This window comes from the organism of the source record quoted next, unplaced genomic scaffold (genome assembly GCF_019419815.1).
Source record: "Pyrus x bretschneideri cultivar Hongxiangsu unplaced genomic scaffold, Pyrus_bretschneideri_v1 Contig23, whole genome shotgun sequence".
NCBI lineage: Eukaryota > Viridiplantae > Streptophyta > Magnoliopsida > Rosales > Rosaceae > Pyrus > Pyrus x bretschneideri.
Window position 1 is genome coordinate 1,484,246 of NW_025999535.1, and position 22,757 is coordinate 1,507,002.

Here is a 22,757-nt window from a genome sequence, read left to right on the forward strand (position 1 = left end):
CCTGCGTATACAACATGCATCCCTTATCAAGTTCTACAAATACCTTCAACTTTTTTAGTACAACGATAGAGGGAACTTCCCTACGAATGACTTTGAATATAGTCAATAGATGCTTTTGAAAATTTTTGGGTAACCCTGTACAAATTTTTCTATAGAGTTTTGCAGGGGGTACACTATCATGCAAGCGATATTATAAAATCTTCCTGTATGTATTTTATCAGCATCTTAATGGATATTGTACATTTCCATCAAAACAAGAAGTATGTTTCGAAAAAAGAAAAAGTACAGAAATTGAGATCCAAACTCGAAATACATACTTCCTCACCGAGTTCAAGAGTCCTCCACCCCTTTCTTCCCTCCCCCTCAAAACCCCACCAACGATTGAACAAAATGAAAAACAACTCGGAGTACATACATACTAGACACTCCACATCTGCTTTGCCCAATACGTTTGCAATTAATTTGGTCAATTAGTGTTGTTTTATTAATTAATGTGGTGCTAACAATTCATTAACAGCTTTCCAAATCTAAATAGGAGAGTAAATTAACTAATTAGGAAAGTCCAAACCGATATATTTCATGTTTGAACCAGGAGGGAAGAACCAAAATCGCTATAAATATTCGTGCAATTGGGTTGAACAACCATTTTTCTTTCGTGATACGAGAAACCAGAGAGAAATTAGTGCCTAACAAAAATAGTGCGGGACTACTACTTGCGGTAATGGCAGCAGCTCGCGACGGAATGAGGAGGGACTTCCCGCCATTGCTGTCCACGCTGAACGGGAACGGACGGCCGAGATTCACCATGACCAAAGTCAGGAGAGATGGACGGCTGTTGATTTTCATGGAGGAGGACCAGCGCCCCTCAGTTGTGAAGCAGCAACCTGAACAAAAAGAAGAAGCAACTTCTGTGCTTTACAGCTTTGAAAAAGATCAGAAGCAGCTGGTCGTGCATGATTACTTTAGTTAATCGGATTAGATTAGATGAGGTCGGATTACTTAGTTCTTGAATTTGATAAGTTGTATTTTGGATATTAATCCGACCAAAAAAATAATAATAACATCATCTTATTTACCGTGCAATTTGTTTGAGTGTGTGTTGAAACAAACTAGGAGGGAAGTTTCGATAAACTCTCTTATTAGATCAGTTTTTTATGGGAATTAGTATGGGGTTGAATGAGATTAAGATAAAAGATATTTTATACTTTTATGAGAGTTGGCATGTGAAGTATGATGGCTGCTCTTACAGTTTTTTATGGGAATTAGTATGGGGTTGAATGAGTTTACACCCATGTTTTTTGTGAAAAGTGTGAATTTTTTTTTTTTGTGAAATATTTTCCATGAGCATACCTTATAAGGTGTTTGAAGCAGTTTTACGATTTATTGAGTAACAAATGTATATTTAGTAGAATATTTAACTAACAAAGTAAGTGAAAAATATAGTAGGGAGGCGCAAAACATTATAAAAAAGGGGTATCACCCTCAAGAATACCAACGGAAAGTCTTACATTAATTTTCAAAACTTCACGGTGATCGGCGAAGTTGAATAAATAGATTGAATGATGATTTATGTACGAATTTGCAAAACCGACTAAAAACCATGAGTGTTAACCCACGTTTTTTCCTCAAAAATACAAATATTTTTATTTTTGAAAAATATTTTTTCATGAGCATAAAGGAAAACTTTATAAGGTATCTGGAATCAGATTTACAATTTATTGAGTAATAAATATATATTTAGTAGATGATTTAAGCCAAAAACTAAAAAAATAAGTTGAAAAATATAATAGTGAGGCCTAAAACATTGTCAAATTGGGTTCCACCCTCAAAAATATCAAAAGGAAAGACTTATCTTAATTTTCAAAACTTCACGATGAGGCGAAGATAAAAATAAATAGATTGAACAGTGATTTATGTACGGTTGGGCAAGGATGGGTAGCATGATACCGATCTTTCCCTATTCCAATTTATTTATTTATTTGAGTAACCACTATTAAATTCAAATATCTTTAAATTTAGGTTTTAAATCCTTGGTTACAAATGTTTAAATATGAATTATAATAGATTTTGCACGGAAAAATTTATTTTGAAGTACATAAATATAATAGTTTGTTGTTATGCTAAGAGAAATAAAAGAAAAATTATCAAAATAAATAATAATAATAACTAAAAAAGAAAACAAATTGAAAAGGGAGGATCGGTATGATGATAGCGACTAAGAAGAGTTTGATAGCTACTTTTTTGAGCGACTAATCTTGTAGATAATTAGTAGCAAAGTACTGACTAATAAGAGGTCATATAGCTACTTTTGTACCGACTAGTCTTCTAGATAATCAGTGGAAAAGTACCAACTAATAAAGGCTTCTATAGCTACTTTTCGTAGCGACCAATCCTCTTTACAATCAGTAGTAAATTACCGATTGTATCATTTTCTATTTTATTTATTTATTTTGTGTATTTTTCTTTTTCCATTGAATTTTTTTTCCTTCCTACCTTACTTTATTTAGATTCAAATACCTTTATATTTATATTTATTTATATCCTTGTTTTTTTTACTATGTTTTGACATGGATTATAAGAAAGTTTTTAACTGCAAATACGTTTTGTAGAACATGAAGTGATTGTTTGGTGTTATGGTAAGGGAAAAAGAAAAAGTTAACATGAAAAAAACATAAAATAAATAAAATTGATGGTTTAGGATTTAGGAGCGTATGAATAGTAATGGGTGAATAGTAGCAGACCGAAAAACAACACCCTGAGTTTGGCACGTTTCAGCACCCGACGCACTCAAACTTTTTTGGCTCATTGCAGCGCGGCAGAGCAATTTTTTATTTTTCTTAAAGGGGGTTACTACGTTAGAAGTGATGACTTTAGTATAAATTATGTCAGGGTTGATAGCGGATTACAAATGCCCCACCCCCAGTAGCAATGCTTCGTTCGGCCAACCATGATGGACTCCTGAGATTAAAACTAAACTCTATCCCATATTGATAGTGGCCTATAAATGCCAACCCCCGGCACCAATCTCAACTCATTTTAAAATCATGGTCCGTCGAGTTCTCTTATAGTTTTCTACATCAAGTATAAACTATCTCAGCTCATTTTAAAATCATTGTTTGTCCATGATTTAACTTGTGACACTTCATATCGATAGAGTGACAGAAGCTAAACTAAGAGAGTGTTGGGGGCAACAAAATGAGAATCAAATAAAAAGAAAGCGAAGAACAAAGAAATCGCCCTCAAAATATATAACTTTTTCACTCTGACGTACAATTTGAAGAAGTAAAAAATTGCTAACCAACCACACCAAATTCCACCTCTTCCTTTGACTTGTTGCATCCCTAACAACCCATGTAGACTGTAAATATTTTACTAACTGTAGGAGATAAATGCAGATCCCAAGCCAGAACCAGCCCTTCCTTCAACAAACCAAACCCTAAATCTATACTGTGAACGTCAATTATTAATCTATATGTTTTTTTTCGTATGGGTTGTGCTATCCGCACACCTCGTTTATCTTTTACACATTTCCTGTTAATTTATATCATTTGATATTTTTCATTTTATTCGACCTGATGATTGGAAATTGAAAAAATTGTGTGAAACGTAAAAAAAAGCTGCGTAGATAGCACGCTCTTTTCATGTATGTGGGATTTTCCATATTCCTTTTGACTGGGAAGTAGGGTTTGTTATCTTGTTAACTTTTTGCTTCAGCTGCCTTCTTCTGTGTTTCTTTCTTCACCACAATTACCCACTTTTACAACATCAACTCTTACTATATGATGATCTGACGTCCCATTGGAAGAAATTTGTAAGGTGAGTTTGCAGATGCTAATTCGGGTTGGTTTACTTTGGCCTTTAGCAATCATAACTACTGACTCATATTCTCCTTCAAAGTCCTTTGCATCTGTGTACTGCTTGCTCTTCAAGTATCTCATTACTTCAACCTTAGGCCTTGGTTTACCCATATCCTCATAATACTGCAGCCAAAACAAATCCAAGCGTTGTTAGGTACATAATTTGTACAGTTCTTCTCTGAACCTGACATTCTTTTTATTTATTTATTAAAAGACGAACTGTCGAAAACATTGATAGATTACATGTTAATAACAAAATGTATTCAGCTTAACCTTGATTAACGTATTTTTGGTTGACAAGGAATATTCTAAATTACTCTCATTTAAACAAAAATTCTAACTAGCCTAACCTTGATTAACGTATTCAGCTTTTGTTGCAAACTTCTGACAGTCAAGTCGTTTTGATATTGTACGGTTTTGACAGTCTTTGTATGACTTCTTCCAGGTTGGTTACTCGTCGCCTACTTAATCTGGCATCATGAATGATCTCGGTTTATCTTTAGCAGAGGTATGATGGTGATTAGGACTCGAAATGTATGCATGGTAATGTAGTGAATGAATGAGAATATGCATTGTGACGTTTCATTGGATTCAAGGCTGTCGAACCATTGCTTTCGATCCCTGAGCCGCTACCTGTAAACATAGGGTGAAGTTTTCGATTCAAGAAACAAAATGTAACATTCTGCATCATAATCTTCTGGATTTTCAACAACTGAAAATACTTCTCTTCCTGTGCATCTCTATGCAGTATTTAATGTTTGGCTCCATTTTGACATTTGGTGCAATGATAGGTGCTATCACAATCGGGCCAATCACTGATTTTCCAGGTCGAAAAGGGGTACGAGTTGAGAAATTATGTCAAATATACAGGACAGTACCTAATTTTGTTTAACTAACAGTATCTATACTGTAAACTTGTATGCAGTCCTTGAGAATGTCCTGTGTTTTCTGTGTTGCAGGCTGGCTTGCTATTTACTTCTCCAAGGTTTGTACTAATTTTACTGCCGGAATTTCTTTGTGCTTTTACCTTCTCAGTAAGTATTCGACCTTATTCGTGTTCTTCATCATTTTCTGTTGAAGGGGGCTTTGTCTCTGGACATCGGGAGAGTGGCAACTGGGTACGGAAGTGGAGCATTTTCGTACGTTGTGAGTTGTCACCCTCCTCTGCATTTGAGTATTTTGTGAGACCAAAACATGACTATTTAAAGACAACACATGTTATTGACATAGTCTGATGCAACATCGGGTGGTTGATAAGGTACCGGTTTTCGTAGCTGAGATTGCACCCAAAAATCTTACGAGGAACACTAACTGCTGTAAATCAGGTAAACATGTAATAAGAAATGAAATCCGTGATACCTACACGTGTTTGGACCACAACTAATGCTGCCTAATGGGTATTTTAGAGTTAATGATCGTTACCGGAGTGTCCGTTTCCTTCATTATCGGGGTAGTAGTACATTCGAGGGCTTTAGCAATAATCTGTGAATTTCTTAGACAAAATGTGCTTTGAGTTTGAATACCTTATGATATGTAATTAAGTGGCGGAGTTCTCACATGTGTGACGATTGCAGGAATTGTTCCCTGTGCTGTGATCATTTTCGGTTTCCTTTTCATTCCCGAGTCTCCAAGATGGTTGGGAAGAAAGTACTCTTTTTCATTTTACTGTCTATATGATGGAAAACATTCAGTAAAATGAAGACATACCTTATGATTTCGTCATGGATGTAGGCAAAGACAGGACGCCAGAAAGAGTTTGAGGTTGCACTGCAGAAACTTCGCAGCAAAGACGCTGACATATTAGATGAAGCAGCAGAAATCCAGGTTCTTATATTTAATTCCTGCACTCCATCTCCTAAACCATACTGACAATATGTTAGAGCATTTCGAAGATCATGCATTTCAAGTAATACCGTGTAATACCTTGGCAGGAGTATATCACAACTCTTGATCGACTCCCTCAAACCAAATTGCTCGATTTGTTTCAAAGGAGATACTTGCGCTCGGCCTTTGTAAGAACTTCTCCCTACACCATGTGTACATCAATTTTATTGTTCTTTCCCTTTGAGTTGAAACTTTTCTTTGCTATTATATTTATCCTATCAGATTGCAGTCGGGTTGATGGTCTGTAAACAATTGGGCAGAATCAACGGGGTCTGTTCCTATGTCAGTGATATTTTTGAGCAATCAGGTAACTTCAATATACTCGTCGGTATCTCTTTCATTTTCCTGAGTGCAAATTGAACCACTCACTTAAAAATATATTCTTCTTTCTACAATCAAAAGCTAAAGACTCTATCTAAACCAATGTTCTAAAAAACGGCCTAGGCGGTGGTGACCCGAGACATTTTCTTGCAAATTGGTTGGGCTCTAGGTGGCCGCCTAGGCGGGCGAGGCGGCCCTAGACGGCTCTAAGCGGTGCGCGGCTAGGAGGTTTTTTTATTTTATTTTTTTTTTTTTGTGAAATTAAAAAAAAAATCTATCTACATTACTATATTTCCTTATTTTCCTCCTATTTTGTATTTTGTGTGGTTTAAAATTGGGAACTTATTATACATGTGTTATCCTACAATACTCCTCACTATGGTTCTATGACATATATGCTTAATGTGTTTTTAAATTTTGGCCTTGTTGGATACTCTTTTTGCACTTTATTATTCTTTTATTATCTTATTCATGGATTTCGTACAAGTTTAATTTTTTGTAAGTGTCAATATGCACTTATTTACAAGATATACAAGAAATTTACCTAAATCCGCCTAGGCGCTGGGCGCCAACCCTTCGCCCGACTAGCGTCTAGCGTTTTTTAGAACCTTGATCTAAACTACCTCAGGATTTTCTCCTAACGTTGGAACTATAACCTACGCCATTCTTCAGGTTCTACATTCTTAATGTGACAGCTCTTGGAATGTTTCAATTTCTATCAGTTAGAAGCATCTTGATCTGGTTCTCATCTACAGGTTGTCGTAACTGGCCCTGGTGCAGCCGTAATGGATAAAGCGGGAAGAAAGAATCTAATTTTGGTAAATTAGAGCACAGTTTAAATTCTTGAGAACTTTATGAAACAGATTCCCATCCATACGCGTAAGTTTAACCTATTCCAATTTACTCTAGGCTTCTGCATCAGGGTTGATACTTGGCTGTGTCCTCGTTGCCATTTCATTCTTTCTGGAGGTAATCCTCGAACATTGACCTTATCTCCGTGCTTTATCCAACAAAACAATGACATGAGAGCTCTTCGTTTACCAGGTTCATGAATTGGCACTCGATGCAGCTCCCATATTTTCTGTAGCAGGCATATTGGTAAGTAACCCATTCAGCTCATATTATCCATGTAGATCAGTTTTAACTTTTAAAATTAACTTTTCATGTTTTTTTCTTCTCCTTACATTCTTAAATAACAGTTAGTTTCTGCATTCAGATCTTTATAGGATCTTTTTCAATCGAAATGGGAGCAGTTCCATGGGTTATAATGTCAGAGGCATATCAGATTCGCAATATTTACTCATTTCTCCGTCAGTCGTTGTCTTGATCACGTCACAAATCTAAAGAAAAATTCTATCTTCTGCAGATATTCCCTATAAACATTAAGGGACAGGCCGGAAGCTTAACAACGCTAGTGAACTGGGTTGGTGCATGGCTGTGTTCCTACACTTCCAACTTTCTTATGAGCTGGAACTCCTATGGTAAATAGAATAACCATTTTCCTTTCTTATTCCCCCAACCCTCACGAAGCAGGGAGCGTTGGTGGCTTGGGATCGCCCTTTTTATCTGAATATACATGGTAGTTAGTAATTACAGGTTATAAAGCAAAGTTATTGACTTACTTGTGTGTGATTTTCAGGTGCATTCATTTATTGACTTACTTGCGTGTGATTTTCAGGTACATTCGTTCTGTATGCAGTGATCAATGTTCTAGTCGTGTTGTTTGTCATTGCGGTTGTGCCTGAAACAAAGGGAAAAACCCTGGAACAAATCCAAGGAGAAATTAACAATTGAAAGGACCAGAGAGAAATGAAGGGCAACCTATCTCCGAAATTCTCATTGAAAATAATGGCAGATTAGTCCAGCAACCTGGTAGATGGAAGATTTCGAAACCACAAGATGATCCACAGCTGCTTTTTTCAGATAGTTAAATTGATTCATGACAGAACTATATTTGTTCTAATATATATAGCTTTTATTTACCGCGCAAGAGCGGTAAGTAAACAAGAACCAGAATATAAACAAGGTCAGAAACTCCGAGTTGCAGACATCCTGATTATCGAAAAAATATTATAAAATTTGTTTTTTCAACAATGTATTTGTACACTATATCTATAATTTGGGGTTCAAGATGATATATCATGCAGTAATCGGACTCCCTGCCAAGAGTAAACCTTGAATTATCTTCCCCATCAAGAAATCATGAAATCGTAACAAGAGCAGATTCTTCAAGCAACCGAACAATGTCACCATTTCTTATGATCTTGGGTGGTTTATATCGACTGGCTGGTGCTCTATTCCCGATGGCTACCTGTGATGGTCTGTTAAACCTACTGGACTTTACAACATGTAACGGCAAAAGGCCTGCTTCACCTCTATCTCTCCGGACCTTGTAAATGCCTCCCAAACCATCCTCAGGGGAGGAACAACACCTCCTAAGAAGTACAATCAACTCCTCTATTTTCTCCTGCGTAAACAACATGCATCCTTCATCAACTTCAACAAACACCTTCAACTTTTGTAGAACAACGTTATAGGGAACTTCCCAACGAATGACTTTAGGCACAGTCGGTAAATGCCTTTGAAATTTTAGGGTACCCCTATACAAAGTTTTCTAATGAGTTTTTACCTACAGGGGATAAACTGCTTTGGACATTCGACAATACATCAACAGATAATTTTTGGATATCGAAGTAAGCATTCAGTACAATGCTTTTAAGTGATGAAGAGAAACTCATAATAGTGTGCATATTCTTTTCTCTCATCATATAACTTTAAACGCTATGAGAACGAAAAGAAAAGAAATGCACATTCTGTGACTCGACATGAAAGTTCTTCGTTTTGAGAGAGTTGGCCCTTTGTAATCGTATTTTGTTCAATTGGGCCATGTTAACATAGCAATTGACTAAACTACCAGGGGGTAAGGGAGCGCAAAACCAAATAAAGAATTCATAGGGTGCACTTTATATTTTCATGCAAGCGACACATAAAATCCTCCCATACGTCTTTTAGTGGCATCTTAATAAAAACCGTACATGTCCATCAAAACAAGAAGTATGTATCCGAAAATGAAAAAAGTACGAGAGTTGAGATCCAAACTCAGAGTTCATACTTCCTCGCCCGAGTTCAAGACTACTGCACCACTTTCTTCCCTCCCCTCAAAACCCCACCCAACGATTGAACAAAATAAAAAACAACTTCTTACATACGTACTTGATACTCCACACCTGCTTTGGCCAATACGTTTACAATTAATTTGGTTAATTAATGTTGTTGTTGTTGTTGTTTTTTTTTTTTTTTTTCCTTTTTTTTTATGATTAATTTATTTTAGTAATTAATGTGGTGCTAACAATTCATTAACAGCTGTCCAAATCCAAATAGGAGAGTAAATTTAACTAATTAGGAAAGCCAAACCGATACAATAAATTTGTAATTCATGTTTGAATAAGGGGAGACGAATCAAAACCACTATAAATATCCACGCAATTGGTTGAAGAACCATTTATCTTTTCACAATACGAGAAACCAGAGAGAAATTAATCCCATAACAAAAATCGTGTGCGACTACTACTATTTGTGATCATGGCAGCAGCTCGTGACGGAAAGAAGAGGGACTTCCCGCCATTGTTGTCCACGCTGAACAGGAACGGACGGCCGAGATTCACCATGACCAAAGTCAGGAGCGACGCACGGCTATTGATTTTCATGGAGGAGGACCGACGCCCCGCGGTTGTGAAGCAGCAACAGGAAGAAAAAGAAGCAACTTCTGTGCTTTACAGCTTTGAAAAAGATCAGAAGCAGTTGGTCCTGCATGTTACTGTAGTTAATTAGATTAGATTAGGTCGGATTAATAAGTGAGTTGAGCGAGGTTTTACTTAATCTTTGAATTAAATAAGGTGTATTTTGGATATTAATCCGACAAAAAAAAAAAAAATATCATCTTATTCTCTGCAATTTGTTTGAATGTTTGTGGTAAAACAAACTAGGAGGGAAGCTTCGATACTCTCTGATTAGATCAGTTTTTTAATTTATTTCAGGTTGAATCAGTATGGGGTTGAATGACACTAAGATAAAAGATATACATTTTATATTTTTATGAGAGTTGGCATGTGAAATATGATGGGTGCTTCGGGCCATGCTTTAGGTGTTGATGAGAAGCTTAGCTATAACGGACTATATATTTCTCTATTTTATATCTCCCGCCTCACTTGATTTAACACATAAGTGTGAAGAAAGACATAGACTAAAGAGTATACTTTCAATATGCAAAAAAAGATACAGACTAGAGAGTATACTCCAATTGGGCCATTCGGGTCATGCTAAATGCCTCCCGAATCATCCTCGAGGGAGAAACACCACCTCCTAAGAAGTACAACCGACTCCTCTATTTTCTCATGCGTAAACAACATGCATCCCTCATCAACTTCCACAAATACCTTCAACTTTTTTAGTACAACGATAGAGGGAACTTCCCTACGAGTGAATTTGGGTATGGTCAACAGACGCTTTTGAAAATTTAGGGGTAACCCTATACAAATTTTTCTATTGAGTTTTGCCCTAAAGGGAATAAACTGCTTTAGACATTCAACAATACATCAACGGATAATTTTGTACCGAAGCTTGCATTTAGTACAATACTTTCAAGTGATGAAGAGAAACTATAGTAGAGTGCGTATTCCTTTATCTTTTCCTTCTCATCATACGTCTTGTATACGCTACGAGAAAAATAAAGAAATGAAATGCACATTCTGTAACTTGACATGAAAGTTCTTTTAAGTTTAAAGAGAGATGACCCTTTGTAATTGCGGGGGTACACTATCACGCAAGCAATATTATAAAATCCTCCAGTACGTTTTTTTTTTTTGGCATCTTAATGGATATCGTACATTTCCATCAAAACAAGAAGTATGTTTTAAAAAAAATTACGGGAATTGAGATCCAAACTTGAAATACGTACTTCCTCCACCCCTTTCTTCCCTCCCCCTCAAAACCCCACCAACGATTGAACAAAATGACAAACAACTCGGAGTACATACATACTAGACACTCCACATCTGATTTGGCCAATACGTTTGCAATTAATTTGGTCAATTAATGTTGTTTTATTAATTAATGTGGTGCTAACAATTCATTAACAACTTTCCAAATCTAAATAGGAGAGTAAATGAACTAATTCGGAAAGTCCAAACCGATATAATTCATGTTTGAACCAGGAGGGACGAACCAAAATCGCTATAAATAGTGCGGGACTACTACTTGCGGTAATGGCAGCAGCTCGCGACGGAATGAGGAGGGACTTCCCGTCATTGCTGTCCACGCTGAACGGGAACGGACGGCCGAGATTCACCATGACCAAAGTCAGGAGAGATGGACGGCTGTTGATTTTCATGGAGGAGGACCAGCGCCCCGCGGTTGTGAAGCAGCAACCGGAAGAAAAAGAAGAAGCAACTTCTGTGCTTTACAGCTTTGAAAAAGATCAGAAGCAGCTGGTCGTGCATGATTACTTTAGTTAATCAGATTTAGATTAGATGAGGTCGGATTAATAAGTGATTTGAGCAGGGTTTTACTTAGTTCTTGAATTTAGTAAGTTGTATTTGTGATATTAATCCGACCAAACAAATAATAATATCATCTTATTTACTGTGCAATTTGTTTGAATGTGTGTTGAAACAAACTAGGAGGAAAGCTTCGATAAACTCTCCGATTAGATCAGTTTTTTATCAGACTTAGTATGGGGTTGAATCAGACTGAGATAAAAGATATTTTATATTTTTATAAGAGTTGGCATGTGAAATATGATGACCGCTGCTACGTAAGTTTTTCTCGTAAATTTTTTCCGATAAGGCATAGATAGTTTTGGATACCCGACATTAAACCAAAAGATAATATGTGAACATTCAAGGCCGTATCTATATAATAGAAAGCAAGAGCCCCAATTTGGGAACACGCATGCTGAAAAAAACTTTGGGGTCACTCATTTGACAAAAATATTAGGACAAAATTGCCTCTCAACCAAAAAAATCCAAAAGCAGCCCAATATAATATATCAAATAATACAGGGGTAATTTGGTAATTTGATCATCATAAAATATAATATAAATATAAGTGGGAAAAGAGAAAAGAACAAAAAAATGAAAGGATAAGTGAAAGTTGATGGTGCCCACATGAAGGGGAAAGAAAAATATAATAAAAAATAAGAAAAATGATGAATATTGTGTTCAAAACATCTTAAGAGGCGCGTAGTGTCAGTGATGAATTAGTAAAGTTTTTTTTTTTAATTTTAATTAGTACCTTACAATAAGTTAGTAATAATGTGATTCAATCAATTATTTATTAAATATTATTTTCTTTATAAAAAAAAAGGTCTTTCACACGCGGATAATAATATGATTAAATTAATTGTCAATTGATTGTTTTTTTTTTTTATAACAAACGATATTATCTACACTAAGGGAGAGGGTGTGAGCTTAGCCTCACAATGAGCTAGCAATAATGTGATTTAATCAATTGTTTATTAAATATTATTTTCTCTATTCTTAATGTAAATTCTATAAAAACCGATTTTATTATGTGAATTCAGCTGCTTTAATTGGTTTATGAGAGATTTCTTCTAGCATGATCTAAAATTATTCATTTACTTCAAATATTTAACTTTCCTTTTGTCAATTTACGCATATAAATACATTTAAAATGTGTAAGTCGCGCGTAGCATGCCGTGATTCAAAAAATATCTTATGCACGCGCATGAACGTGTGCATAAAGGCTAGTGTAGTATAATGCTTTTAAGTGTTGAAGAGAATATTAGCTATAACAGAGTATATATATTTCTCTTTTTTTTATCCCCACGTCGCCTGACTTAACACGTGTGAAGAAAGTCACAAACTAAAGAGTATACTCTTATGTGCAAAGAGAGAGTTGGCACTTTGTATGTTGCTTGTACTCCGATTGGCCCAAGTAATATGTTATAACCCAATCACTTGATTTCTTTTATATGGCGGCACAAGTTCATATGGAACTTGTACTAAATGGACACTATTTGTTTTAGTTTTTTATTTAGCAATAATGCTTCAGTGCAAGGCAACAAGTGCTATTGAAACCCATTAACGATATCGTTTGTCTAAGAAAAAATATAAGTTATAGGTCAACCAAATTTTTTTAATAGTATAACTTCTCACATGACTCGTATTTTCTAACCAAAAGTCAACTATAGAATAATAACGTGAAACTGTTGTGTGAAAGAGCGAGAATATGAAAGCCACCCTTGAGACACCATATCTTTATCTCAACTCATTTTAAGCTATAATCAAGTAAGTTTATCCCAACTCATTTTAAAATCATAATCCGTTTCCGATTTAACTTGTGACACACATATTGATAAAATGACAGAAGATAAATAGAGTGTAAATTCACGTTTCCAAATTCAATGTTCGGGGTAACAAAATGAGAAGCAAATGAAAAGAAAGCGAAGAACAAAGAAATCACTCTCAAAATATATACTTTTTCACTTTGCTGTACAATTCGAAGAAGTGAAAAATTGCTAACAAACCACACCAAATTTCACCTTTTCCTTTGACATGTTGTATCCGTAACAGCTACCCATGTGGACAGAAATAATTTACCAACTGTAGGAGATAAAAGCAGATTCAAAGCCAAAGCCTGCCCTCTCTTCAACGACCCAAACCCTAAATCTAAACTGTAAAAAGTAAAAGTCAACTATTAATCTATATGCTTTTATATATATATATATATATATATATTTCATATGATGGTGTTATCCACACACTCCATTTTACCTTTCACACATTCCATGTTAGTTACTGTCCTTTGATCTTTTTTTAATTTATTTGACCTGACGGTCAGAAATTAAAAACAGTATATAAGTAAAAAGAAGGGTGTGGATAACACCACTCTTTTCATATATGTGGGATTTTCCATTTCCCTTTTGATGGGGAAGTAGTGTTTGTTATCTTGGTAACCTTTAGATTCAGCTGCACTGAGCATGATCCAGCAACAAATTTGTAAGGTGAATTTGTAGATCCCAATATATAATCTACTCTCGTTCCGTACCTACATGTTCCCTGCACACCTGCGTTAACAAAGTACAAATTTATGCATTTAGAAAAACATTAACGCTTTGGAGGTGGATTGTCTGCCCTCTTATTTCCATACTCTTCTCATGTCCTTCTGTTTGTGTGGTTACAGTTAAGCCCCGTCAACATTTTATATTTCTATTACTTTTTGTTTTATTATTTCTATAAAAAAATTAATATAAAATGTTGACGTGGTTTAATTGTGACCACACATCATAGGAGGGCATGGGGAGAGTATGGAAATAGGAGGGCAGACAATCCACCAACTACTGACTCAATTCAGAGGTGAAATGAATAGATTGAATGACGATTTATGTATGAATTTGCAAAATGACTAAAAACCACCCATGTTTTTTGTGAAAAATATAATTTTTTTTATTTTCTCAAAATATTTTTCATGGGCATTAAGGAAAACTTTATAAGGCATTTGGAAGCGATTTTACGATTTATAGAGCAATTAATGTATTTTTAGTAGAATACTTAAGCTGCAAACTAAAAAGTAGGGTAAATTACATTTTACATTCTCATGTTTGAGGTCGATTGCAACTTCTTACAATATCTTTAAAACATTTCAATTTCATACATTTACTTATCATTTTATTTCAATTTCATATATCGGTTAGAAAATCCGTTAAGTAAACCGTTAAGTGATGACATGGCAAATATGAGATCCATATTTGTGCTGACGTAGCTACCAAATTTGTGCCATATGGCAAAAAAATAATTTTTTATACATTTAAAATATAATAATTTACCCTATTTACAAATTTAAAAATTAAAATTAAAAAAAAAATTAAAAAAAAAACCTGAAACCCATCTTCCCCGACCCACCTTCTACCTCTCCTTCACTTCTTCGCCTCCCCTCCCATCCAAAAAACCCACCCGCAACCCAAACCCTCCCCCCCCCCCCCCCCCCCCACCCCCATCCCACCCCACCCAAAACCCCAAACAACCCAAATTATTTGTAATTAACCAAAAAAACCCCAAAAAACCTGGGTTCTGCAACTGTCCCGTGCCAAAACGCAAACTTGCTTCTCTCATTCTCCATCTACACTTCTTTGACTAGTAGTTCTGAAACTTTAACCCTCTCAGTCACGCACTTCATGACGATCTATAACCATCGGCTGCTCTATGGACCATGGAAAAACCCTACAGAAACACCCCCAGAAACCCAAGTCAACGGCCCAGATGCGCCGAACAACCCAGAAACCTCCGAATCTGGTGATAGTCTTCTCGCCGAGCTCGAGTCCCTTCGCCAGTCACACCAAGCCTTATTATCGAAGTTGGCGGCGATGGAGGAAGACTGTATTCTCATCCGACAGTAGAGAGACAACGCCCTGGCTCGCAACGCCGAGCTAACTAAAGTCGTCAGAGAAATTTCCGGCGAAAGAGAGTCGCTTCGTGACGAAATGCAGAGGCTCGAAGGTTGTCTGAAAGAAAGGGAAGATGGGTTTGCCTTGAAATTGGACGAGGAGCTGAAATTGTAGGAGGTGATTGAAAACGAGGTACAAGTTTGTCGGGAGACGATTGGTTGATCACAAATAATCTGGGTTTTTTGGGATTTTTGTGGGTGGGTGGGTGGAGGTGGGTTTGGGTTGTGGGGAAGGGGTCGGTTGGGAGGGGAGGTGAAGAGAGTGGAGGAGAGGAAGAAGGTGGGTTGGGGAACATGGGTTTCAAATGTTTATTTTTTTTAATTTTTTAAAGGGTAAATTATTATATTTTAAATGTATAAAAAAAAAAATTTGTCATGTGGCACAAATTTGACAGCAATGTCAATACAAATGTAGATCTCATATTTATCACGTCATCACTTAACGGATTTTCTAACAAATATATGAAATTGAAATAAAATGATAAGTAAATGTATAAAATTGAAATATTTTAAAGATGTAAAAAGTTGCAGTCAACCCCAAACCTAAGAAGGTAAAATGTAATTTGCCCTAAAAAATAAGTGAAAAATATAGTAATGACTAATGAGGCCCAAAACATTGTCAATGTGGCTCTAACGTCAAGAATACGTGAAAAATATAGTAGTGAGAACCAAAATATTGTCAAATGGGGTTCTACCCTCAAGAATCTCAACGGAAAGTCTTACTTTAATTTTCAAAACTTCAAGGTGAGGCGAAGGTGAAGATAAATAGATTAAATGATGATTTATGTATGAATTTACAAAACCGACTAAAAATCGTGAGTGTTAAACCACTTTTCTTGTGAAAAATGCAAATTTTTTGTTTTCTTGAATATTTTTCGTGAACGTTAAGGAAATTATTATAAGGTATTTGAAAGCGATTTTACAGTTTGTAGAGCAAGTAATGTATATTTAGTAGAATATTTAAGCTGAAAAATAAAAATAAAAAATAAGTGAAAAATATAGTCACAAGGCCCAAAACCATGTCAAAATGGGGTTCCACCCTCAAGAATATCAACGGAAAGTCTTACACTAATTTTTAAAACTTCACAGTGAGGCGAAGGTGAAAATAATAGGTTGAACGATAATTTTAGTACAAATCTTTAAAACCGACAAAAAATCATGAGTGTTAACTCACGTTTTTTGTGAAAAGTGTGACTTGTTTTTTTCATGAAATATTTTCCATGAGCATACCTTATAAGGCGTTTGAAGCAATTTTATGATTTATTGAGCAACAAATGTATATTTAGTAGAATATTTAAGCAGAACACTAAGAAAGTAAGAGAAAAATATAGTAGGGAGACCCAAAACATTATAACAAAAGGATTTTCACCCTCAAGAATACCAACGGAAAGTCTTACATTAATTTTCAAAACTTTACAGTGAGGCGAAGGTGAATAAATAGATTGAACAATGATTTATGTGCGAATTTGCAAAACCAACTAAAAACCGTGAGTGTTAACCCATGTTTTTTTGTCAAAAATGCAAATATTTTTATTTTTGAAAAAATATTTTTTCTTGAGCATTAAGGAAAACTTTATAAGGCATCTGGAAGCAGATTTACGATTTATTGAGTAATAAATGTATATTTAGTAGATTATTTAAGTCGAAAACAAAAAAAATAAGTGAAAAATATAATAGTGAGGCCCAAAACATTGTCAAATTGGGTTCCATCCTAAAAAATCTCAAAGGAAAGTCTTATCTTAATTTTCAAAACTTCACGGTGAGGCAAAGGTGAAAATAAATAGATTGAACGGTGATTTATGTATGGTTGGGCAAGGATGGGTAGCATGGTACCGATCTTTCCCTATTCTAATTTATTTATTTATTTATTTGAGTAACCACTATTAAATTCAAATATCTTTAAATTTAGGTTTTAAATCGTTGGTTACAAATGTTTAAATATGAATTATAATAGATTTTGCACGAAAAAAATATATTTTAAAGAACATGAATATGATAGTTTGTTGATATGGTAAGAAATAAAAGAAAAATTAACAAAACTAAATAATAAAAAAACTAAAAAAGAAAAAAATTGAAAAGGGAGGATCGGTATGATTATAACGACTAATAAGTAGTTTTGTCGCTACATTTTTAGCAACTATTTTTCTTCAAAATCGGTAGATGAGTACCGATCGTATCATTATCTATTTTATTTATTTATTTTTTGCTTTTTTTTTCCATTGAATTTTTTTCCTTCCTACCTTACTTTATTTAGATTCAAGTACCTTTAGATTTATATTTATATCCTTGTTTTCGAGTGTGTTTTGACATGGATTATAAGAAATTTTTTAACCACATATACGTTTTGTTGAACATGAAGTGATGATAGTTTGTTATGGTAAGGGAAAAAAATTTAACAAAAAAAAACATAAAATAAATAAAATTGATGGTTTAGGGTTTAGGAGGGTATGGATAGTAATGGGTGAATAGTAGCGGACTGAAAAATAACATGTTGAGTTCGGCGCGTTTCAACACCTAGCGCACTCGAACTTTTTTGGCTCACCGTGGCATGGCAGAGAAATTTTTTATTTTTCTTAAAGGGGGTTACTACGTTAAAAGTGATGACTTTAGTATAAATTATGTCATAGTTGATAGCGGATTACAAATGCCCCACCCCCAATAGCAATGTGTTGTTCGGACAACCATGATTGACTCCTGAGAATAAAACTAAGTTCTATCCCATATTGATAGCGGCTTATAAATGCCAACCCCTTGCACCAATCTCAACTCATTTTAAAATCATGGTCTGTCAAGTTCTCTTCTAGTTTTCCACATCAAGTATAAACTATCTTAGCTTATTTTAAAATCATTGTCCATCCCTGATTTAACTTCTGACACTTCATATTGATAGAGTGCCACAAGCTAAACTAAAAGGGTAGATTCACGTATTAAAATTCATTGTTGGGGGTAACAAAATGAGAAACAAATAAAAAGAAAGCGAAGAACAAAGAAATCACTCTCATAATATATAACTTTGTCACTCTGCTGTACAATTTGAAGTGAAAATTACTAACCAACCACACCAAATTCCACCTCTTCCCTTGACTTGTTGTATCGCTAACAACCCATGTAGACTGTAAATATTTTACTAACTGTAGGAGATAAATGCAGATCCCAAGCCAAAACCTGCCCCCTTCCTTCAACAAACCAAACCCTAAATCTAAACTGAAAAAGTAAAAGTCAATTATTAATCTATATGTTTTTTTTTTCATATGGGTTGTGCTATCCACACACCTCGCTTATCTTTTACACATTTCATGTTAATTTTTATCATTTGATCTTCTTCATTTCATTCGACCTGATGATCGGAAATTGAGAAGACTGTGTGAAAGGTAATGTGTAGATAACACGCTTTTTTCATATATGTGGGATTTTCCATATTCCTTTTGACTGGGAAGTAGGGTTTGTTATCTTGGTAACTTTTTGCTTCAGCTGCCTTCTTCTGCTGTTATTTTCTTCACCACAATTATCCACTTTTACAACATCAACTCTAACTATATGATGATCTGATGTCCCTTTGGAAGAAAACACTGAGTATGATCCAGGAACAAATTTGTAAGGTGAGTTTGCAGATGCTAATATATAATCTACTCTCGTTCCGTACTTGCATGTTCCCTGCACACCTGCATTAAAGTACAAATTTATGCGTTTAGAAAAACAATAGCGCTCAAGCTCAAACCAGTTAATAGGTTAACATTAAGGTTTCGGGTTGGTTTACTTTGGCCTTTGGCAATCATAACTACTGACTCATATTCTCCTTCAAAGTCCTTTGCATCTGTGTACTGCTTGCTCTTCAAGTATCTCATTACTTCAACCTTAGGCCTTGGTTTACCCATATCCTCATAATACTGCAGCCAAAACAAATCAAAGCGTTGTTAGGTACATAATTTGTACAGTTCTTCTCTGAACATGACGTTCTTTTTATTTATTAAAGAACGAACTGTCGAAAACATTGATAGATCACATGTTAATAACAAAATGTATAGACGTGTTATCCATACAAAATCAGTCCTTTTGGCAAAAACCGTAGGTCTTGCACAGAGACTTTCTGATAATTTGGAAGTGCCATCATGTCTCACCTTTACAATATCAGTCCATCTTTCTTGAGAGTAGTCTGACTCATCCAAAGAATTGAGGCCTCCAGCCAAGATGTGGGGCTCATTGCTTGATTGGATTATAGCATTAATCTGCCTCATCCTCCAGCTCTCATCAAGATGATCGAGGTGGGTGCAATGGAAGTTGAATTCTCCTGCTTCCGGAACATCAATAGTGGCCTTCAGGACATTCCTGTTTGTCATTTTCATCCAGCACCGAAAATTTGATTAATCTTTCTGCCTAACACGACAATATTCTAAACTACTTCACTACGGAAACGAGACTCCAACTTAGATGCAAGGAGTTGAACACATTGTCTTGACTAACTGGCCTAACCTTGGTTAACGTATTTCTAGTTAACAAGCAATATTCTAATTTGCTCTCATTTAAACAAAAACTCAAACTGAGATGCAAGAGTGTGTACTACATGCTAGAGTGACCCACATTCATCTTTATGCCCATTTTCACTTTTCACTTAAATGATTTAACTTAGCACTAATCATGATATTCTCATTGCTAACAGAAAAAGATGAGAAATGCTACAGGAATTTTCTCAAAAGTAAGATTCTCTATCAATTCACAGTTTAATATAAATTATCATATCAATATTATAAAATATTATGATAAAAACATAAAATTGAAGAATGTTCATATACAGTTTCACTATTAAGAGAGTCTTGTTAACGTTTCTCAAAAAATATATCACAAACAGTTAAGGGGAATGCTGTCTTTTCAATCATGCAAACTATTTAATTATTATAATCCACCTATATTGCAGACTTGCAGGGACACCTATGCATTCCTTACCTAACGTTTACATTTTTAATACTTGTTAACAGCGATATTTCGCTTTCATTAAAAGGGAGCTTAAGGTTAGCTAAGTAGGATTAAGGCTTTCTAAAAATATTTTCCCATCATTTGAAACCTTCCCCAAGAGAGCAACATCACTAGATAATAATACAAGCAATATCTTTCTCTGGTCCCAAATTCCAATCCATCAAGCACAATCTCAACTAAGTTTTCAAGCAACACATACATATGTAAACTTGAGATTTTCTATGCAGCCGTAAGTTCGGTCAGTTGGTCATATGTCAATGTAATCACCCTGTGCCGGCCGGATGCTCTTCCCGTAGAATTAGAGTTGTTCAAACGCTCAAAAACTTGAGATTTATTTTCAGCTAAATACCAAGTCACCGCAAAATAAAATATTAAAAATTTCTAAATTTGGTAAACAACTCTGCAGAGCCAAGTAAAATTCCAAACAGACAGGCTGTATGGCAGCAGAAGCCTAGCAGGCATTCCAAGCACATATGGGCAAATTTTTCATGACTTTTATATGTATTTAATACAAATATTATCTCCCAGTCAGAAATATTAGTGTGAATATGTGTATTAATACAAGAATAATGTTATTCAACACTCATTTTTATCTTTCACACACTCATGTTATCTTTTAACCGTTAGTATTTTTCAATTCATTCAATCCGACAACCAAAAATTTAGAGGCGTATGAAAAGTAAAAATAGGTGTGTGGATAAAACTAGCCTAAAGACAATTATCATCTCACAGTCAACATGATGATTGTATTAAATACATGTAAGTATTGTAGCCAATACCTAATTTCAAATTGTAATTTATAGTAAAGTTTAGAACTTTATGAAAGAAAAAGAAGAAGAAAAAAAGTGAAAATGTCTTTACATTTGTTTTTGCAAAGTTTGGGACCATAAACTTCGCATTCAATTGAAAGAGATTTGCTTTGGAAATAGACCACTTTAATTAGTCAACATAAAAGCATCATAATGATTATCTCAATCACAAAACATATATTCATGCACTATCACATAAAAAAGAAAACAGAAGATTTTGAATGAATAATATTAATAGTGTGGTTATGAAATAGACGTTAAGAATTAACAGAATGTTAATATGTCATCGATTATTTTTATTTTTATTTTTATTAAAAACTAACGTTCTGCATAGATAATTTTTTCTACTTGCACATGAAAAAGAAAGAAAAAAAAACTGAGGATTTTACTTAGTCAAGTTAATAGTCCGGCTATAGATCTGCGCAGAAAATTTCTTACCTGATATCGGTGTCATCAAAGATTTTCTCGACCTTGGACCGCTTAATCGGCCATTTCGACAAGATGGCGTTGCCGTACTCCGGCGCCCAGCTCTCGGCAAAAACATAGTTCATCCCCAACGCCGCCGCCAAGTCTGACAGCGGCTTCATATCCTTCTCCTCCTCCGCCTTCACATCCTGCAGCGCCAGAATATCAGCATCCAGCTCTCTCAAAACTTCAAGAACCGTCCGATGACTTCTGTACAAATCTCCATCCGCCTTTGCCCCACTTCTCAAAACTCCTGAAAACCTCACACTCGACGATCTCAGAGGAGATTTTCCAGTTACCGGAGAGAAAGCATCTTCCTTTGCTCTGCCTTCCGAAAAGCTCAATTTCCGGTTTTTCAGCAGGGAAATCTCGTTATCCGGAAGATTGATCGAAACCCTTAACTTGGATTTCGAAAACTTCTGCTGCTTCGTGAGATTCTCCGAGTTGTTCATCGAATTCGGATGCAGAGGACTCTGTTTCAGAATACTCTTCGGACGTTCGCTTCCCGAAGACTTTGTTCGACTGACGTGTTTATGAATCTTCAAGCTACCACCTCCATTTTCGCCGTCCAAGTTCCCGAATTTCTCGGCTTTGGGAACCGCCGGCGCCATTGAGAAGAGGGCGGCGTTGAAAGTAGCCACCCGAATCGGCCGCTCTTTTTTTAAGTCGGTATTGGGGTGTACTGCCGCCGGCGCATGAGTGCCACTGGCTTCATTTTCGGGTTGGGATTTTCTGGAGCTTGTTTTCCCGAAAACTTTTATGACGACTTTGGGGCGGGAGCGGCGGCAGACCCGCCAGCGAGGCGGGAGCAGAGGCGGAGGAGCTTCCTGCTGAGGAGTTTGAGCATTGTGGTGGTGTTTTCGTTGGTGGGAGTTAGAGAGAGCATATGAGAATTTTTAAAGGGAGGGAATTGGACAAGAAAGCTGTAGAGTTGTTTTCAGCTGAGGCTCTGTGAGGATTGTTTGTTAGGCATGAATTTTGTGGGAGT

At 35.6% G+C, this 22,757-nt stretch overlaps 2 pseudogenes; one reads left to right on the forward strand and one right to left on the reverse strand.

Annotated features, from left to right (window-relative positions):
* The first annotated feature begins 721 nt into the window (after window positions 1-721).
* On the forward strand, window positions 722-7,922 carry LOC125478112 (annotated as a pseudogene).
* Window positions 7,923-18,505: 10,583 nt separating this feature from the next.
* LOC125477953 lies at window positions 18,506-22,757 on the reverse strand (annotated as a pseudogene).